The following is a 6,000-nucleotide window of genomic DNA, read 5'->3' as shown; positions in this document are numbered from 1 at the left end:
CAGTTCAGTTACCAGGGAGAGTGTCAGTTTCTAGACTCAGTACCAGGGACAGTGCCAGTTACCGGAGACAGTGTCAGTTACTAGAGACAGTACCAGTTATCAGGGAGAGTGTCAGTTACTAAAGACAGTGCCAGTAACCAGGGAGAGTGGCAGTTTCTAGAGACAGTGTCAGTTACCAGGGACAGTGTCAGTTACCAGAGAGCGTGTTAGTTACCGGAGAGAGTGTCAGTTACCGGAGAGAGTGTCAGTTACCGGAGAGAGTGTCAGTTACCAGAGAGAGTGTCAGTTACCAGAGAGAGTGTCAGTTACCAGGGACAGTGTCAGTTACCAGAGACATTACCAGTTACCAGGGACAATGCCATTTACTAGAGACAGTACCAGTTACCAGGGAGAGTGTCAGTTTCTAGACTCAGTACCAGAGACAGTGCCAGTTACCGGAGACAGTGCCTGTTACCGTGGACAGTGTCAGTTACCAGGGGCAGTGTCATTTACTAGAGACAGTACCAGTTACCAGGGAGAGTGTCAGTTTCTAGACTTAGTACCGGAGACAGTGCCAGTTACCGGAGACAGTGCCAGTTACCGTGGACAGTGTCAGTTACCAGGGACAGTGTCGGTTACTAGAGACAGTACCAATTATCAGGGAGAGTGTCAGTTACTAAAGACAGTGCCAGTTACCAGAGACAGTGGCAGTTACCAGGAAGAGTGGCAGTTTCCAGAGACAGTGCCAGTTACCAGGGAGAGTGCCAGTTACCAGGGAGAGTGTCAGTTACCAGAGACAGTACCAGTTACCAGAGAGAGTGCCAGTTACCAGAAACAGTGTCAGTTACTAGAGACAGCACCAGTTACCAGGGAGAGTAGCAGTTTCTAGAGACAGTGCCAGTTACCAGAGAGAGTGTTAGTTACCAGAGAGAGTGTCAGTTACCAGACAGTACCAGGGAGAGTGCCAGTTACCAGAGGCAGTACCAGTTACCAGAGAGAGTGCCAGTTACCAGAGGCAGTACCAGTTACCAGAGAGAGTGCCAGTTACCAGAGACAGTACCAGTTACCAGAGAGAGTGCCAGTCACCAGGGAGAGTGTCAGTTACTAAAGACAGTGCCAGTTACCAGAGACAGTGCCAGTCACCAGGGAGAGTTTCAGTTACTAGAGACAGTGCCAGTTACCAGGGAGAGTGTCAGTTACCAGAGACAGTAACAGTTACCATAGAGAATGCCAGTTACCAGAGAGAGTGCCAGTCACCAGGGATAGTGTCAGTTACTAGAGACAATACCAGTTACCTGGGAGAGTGTCAGTTTCTAGACTCAGTACCAGGGACAGTACCAGTTACCGTGGTCAGTGTCAGTTACCAGGGAGAGTGTCAGTTACTAAAGACAGTGCCAGTTACCAGAGACAGTGCCAGTTACCAGGGAGAGTGTCAGCTACTAGAGACAGTGTCAGTTACCAGGGACAGTGTCAGTTACCAGAGACATTACCAGTTACCAGAGAGAGTGCCACTCACCAGGGATAGTGTCAGTTACTAGAGACAGTACCAGTTACCAAGGAGAGTGTCAGTTTCTGGACTTAGTACCAGGGACAGTGCCAGTTACCATGGACAGTGTCAGTTACCAGGGACAGTACCGCTTATCAGGGACGGTGCCAGTTACCAGAGCCAGTGCCATTTACTAGAGACAGTACCAGTTACCAGGGAGAGTTTCCATTACTAGAGACAGTATCAGTTACCAGGGAGAGTGTAAGTTACTAGAGAAAGTACCAGTTACCAGGGACAGTGTCATTTACTAGAGACAGTACCAGTCACCAGAGAGAGTATCAATTTCTAGACTCAGTACCAGGGAGAGTGTTAGTTACCGGAGACAGTGCCAGTTACCAGAGAGAGCGTCAGTTACCAAGGACAGTGTCAGTTACTAGAGACATTACCAGTTACCAGAGACAGTACCAAGGAGAGTGCCAGTTACCAGAGACAGTACCAGTTACCAGAGAGAGTGTCTGTTTCACGTGACACGCCTCCTCTCATCTCCTAACCTGCACTATAGTCACGCCCACCAGCACCTAACTTGTACCTGCCAAGTGCATATTCTGTCCTAAGGGCAATGCTCTTGTCAGAAGAAGCCCTCATTCCGGTCCGGTCGTTTCTCACGCATTCCCGGCGGAACGGCGTTTCGGCGCATGCGCGTTCGTGGCTCGGCGCTCGCGCACGCGCATTGGTGCACACCCAACGTGATTCCTTGGGCAGCCTATAAAAGGCGCTCAGAGAATTACACAAGTTGCTGGTTTGTCTCAGCTTCCTGTGTTATCTGAACCTGTATCCTGTATCTCTGCTTGACTACCCGTTGTGACCCGGCTTTGCCTTTGGACTTCTCTTTGCCTCTCTCCTGGACCTGACCTCGGCCTGTTTATCGGATTCCCACCAAATCTCCTGTGTTTGACCCTCGGCCTGTTACCTGGACTATCTCCTGTCTCCTAGCCTGACCTTATTGCTTGTACCTGGACTCTCCTATCTTGTTATCCTACCTTGCAGATCCTGCAGTGCCATAGCACCATCCCGGTGTTTGATCCCCAGCCTGGTTCTGGACTTCCCGCCTGTGGTCTCCAGCTGCACCTTGTCTACCAGTACCTGCACAGCGGCCCTTCTCTGCCAAAGACTCCACAAACAAGTCATCCACAGTCCATTGGGGAGCCTGTGCCTCTTCGTGCCGTTCCCTCCCTGTACCAACTCCAGGGGGCGAGCTGCGCTTAGTCGCAAAGGCGAAACCGCTCTCGGCATCTCGGCCTCGGTGAGTACTATCAGTGACAGTGTGACAGCGCTGCTCCTACAGGTGAGTGGGGAAGTGGGATAACTAGAGGCAAAAGTGTAACTGTACTAGGCTAAATAGGCGCACAGCTGGCACCACATTAGTGCCTAATTTGCTCCCTCCCTGCACCCCATTAGTGCCTAACATGTGCCTCTAGCGCCCCGTCTCGCTTCTGCCTCTCGCTATAGCTGGCAAGCCCCGCCCACCACTTCCAGAACCGGTGTCTTGCCGAGAAAGTTCCCTCGGTGGATAAGTTCCCCCCCGTACTGCGCAGGCGCAGCGCCTGCGCAGTACGGACTACTGTCAGCCGCCGGAGGTAGCCGAAGCTCAAACGCTTCGATCAGCTGTACACGGCGCCTGCGCCCTAGGTCCAGGTTCCTTCCCCACCATCCAAGTGGACTTATAGGGGGAATCTAAAAGAGCCGAGCGAAGCGAGGCCGTGCCCGAAGCATGGCGAGCGAAGCGAGCCCGCGAGGGGCCCTCTTACAGGCGCCGTGTACAGCTGATTTTCAGCTTTTCCGCTTCGGCTATTTCCGCCGAATCCTACTGCGCAGGCGCAGCGCCTGCTCAGTAGAGGGGGGAACTTAGCCGCCGAGCGGAACTTTCTCGGCAGAACAGGCGTTCCGTCATAATAGGCGACCCCCTCAGATTAGGTAATGGAGGTGATGTTTTGTCCGCTGAATACTTACTGCGCATGCGTACCAGGTTTGCTAATCTCACAGAGCAGCTGCAGTCATAAGGCGGCAGCGGACATCTTACTACACCTGACTACGTCCTGAATTTCACAGACATTTTAGCAATAAAATGAGCGGATATAAATAAATCTAGTATATTGACCTCTGTGATGCTGTTTTTAATGTTACCTTTTGAAAGAAGCTGGACGCCAGCAGTAGGAAGGTAGCGGAGGCCATCTTGCTACACCCCACACTGGTCAGCGCTAAATGTTTACACATTGAAAATGTAACATGAAACGAGCATGACGGATCTGAATATACTATGTTTATTTACATACGCTCACTTTATCGGTAAAATGACTGAGAAATTCAAGATGTAGCTGGGTTTAGTAAAATGTCCGCGGGCGTTTTATGACTGCAGGTGTTCTGTCAGATTACCAAACCGGCGCATGTGCAGTAAGTATTCAGCTGATGGAACATCACTTAATCTGACGGGTCGCTGATTCTGATGGAACAATGGAGCACTGCTGCTAGAAATGGATGCGGCCAGAGATTCCTTGCCCGTTTCCTGAGTCTCTAAAAGTACTTTTAAGGAGGTGCTGGGCAGGGTTTGACAGCTACAGTGAGAAGCATGATGGAGAGCTGTAGGGAGAAATTAGCGCAGTGCAGTGTGGGCGGAAGATAGGCACCAATGGGGCGTATGGTGGACGTAAAATAGACGCCAAAGAAGCGCAGGGTGGACGGAAGATGGGCACTAATGGGGCGCAGGATGAGCAGAAGTTGGGCGTTAACATGCGCCCTATTTGGCTGGTCAGGCCATGCTTGTCCTTCCAATGCCCCGCTCTACCCCCCCTCTTTCAATGTAGCTGATAAGCCCTGCCCTCCACCCTAAAAGTCGAGCACTACACCTGGGAGAAAATATGGGCGGAGATTCCACTTTGCAGCCTCCTGATCTCTGGTTAGCAAGGCTAAAGAGACCAGACCAGACCAGAGTGTCCGGCTCCACCCTTTCCACCACTTGGTGTGCTGTGTGGTTGGGGATTAGTGAGGTGATGGATGAAGGTGTTGCAGGGCTATTTGTCAACACCCCCATTCCCATCTCTCTTACCCTTCTCTCTCACCCTCATTCCCCTCTCTTACCTCTCCCCCCCCCATTCCCCTCTCTTACCTCTTTCTCTCCCCCTCATTCCCCTCTCTCTTACCTCTCACTCTCCCCCCATTTCCCTCTTCCCCCCCCCCCCCCCCATTCCCCTCTCATGCCTCTCTCTCCCCCCCATCCCCCTCCCTTACCTCTCCCCACCCATTCCCCTCTCTCTTACCTCTCTCTCTCCCCATTACCCTCTCTCTTACCTCCCCCAACATTCCCCTCTCTCTTACCTCTCTCTATCCCCCATTCCTCCTCTCTCTCCCCACATTCCCCTCTCACTCTCCCCCCCACATTCCCCTCTCACTCTCCCCCCATTGCCCTCTCTCTTACCTCTCTCTTCCCCCCATTCCCCTCTCTCTTACCTCTCTCCCCCCATTCTCCCCTCTCTTACCTCTCTCCCCCCATTCCCCTCTCTCTCACCCCCATTCCCCTTTCATACCCCTCTCTCCCCCCATCCCCCTCTCTCACCCCCATTCCCCTCTCATACCCCTCTCTCCCCCCATCCCCCTCTCTTACCTCTCCCCACCCATTCCCCTCTCTCTTACCTCTCTCTCTCCCCCCTCCCCATTCCCCTCTCTCTTACCTCCCCCAACATTCCCCTTTCTCTTACCTCTCTCTCCCCCCCATTCCCCTCTCTCTTACCTCCCCCAACATTCCCCTCTCTCTTACCTCTCTCTCTCCCCCCATCCCCCTTTCTCTCTCTCCCCCCATCCCCCTCTCTCTCTCCCCCCATCCCCCTCTCTCTCTCCCCCCATCCCCCTCTCTCTCTCCCCCCATCCCCCTCTCTCTCTCTTCCCCCATCCCCCCCTCTCTCTTCCCCCATCCCCCCCCCCTCTCTCCCCACATTCCCCTCTCACTCTCCCCCCATTGCCCTCTCTCTTACCTCTCTCCCCCCCCATTCCCCTCTCTCTTACCTCTCTCTCCCCCCATTCCCCTCTCTCTTACCTCTCTCTCCACCCATTCCCCTCTCTCTTACCTCTCTATCCCCCCATTCCCCTCTCTCTTACCTCTCTCTCCCCCATTCCACTCTCTCTTACCTCTCTCTCCCCCATTCCCCTCTCTCTTACCTCTCTCTCTCCCCCCCATTCCACTCTCTCTTACCTCTCTTTCTCTCCCCATTCCCCTCTATCCTACCCTTCTCTCTCTCTCACCCCCTCATTCCCCTCTTTTTCTCTCTCTCTCTCACTTATCTCTCTATTACCCCTCTTTCTTTAACTCCCATTCCAATCTCTCTCTTATCCCCCTCTCGCGCTTTCTCACCACCTTTTTCTCACACACCTCTTTCTCACCCCCCTCCCTCTCTCTCTCTCACACACACACTACCCCTCTCCCTCACCCCCTCTCTCCCTCACCCCCTCTCTCCCCCTCTCCTCTCCCCCCCCCCTCTCTCCCC

Source organism: Aquarana catesbeiana, linkage group LG10, assembly GCF_042186555.1.
Source record: "Aquarana catesbeiana isolate 2022-GZ linkage group LG10, ASM4218655v1, whole genome shotgun sequence".
NCBI classification, from domain to species: Eukaryota; Metazoa; Chordata; class Amphibia; order Anura; family Ranidae; genus Aquarana; species Aquarana catesbeiana.
Note: the sequence above shows the minus strand (reverse complement) of the source record.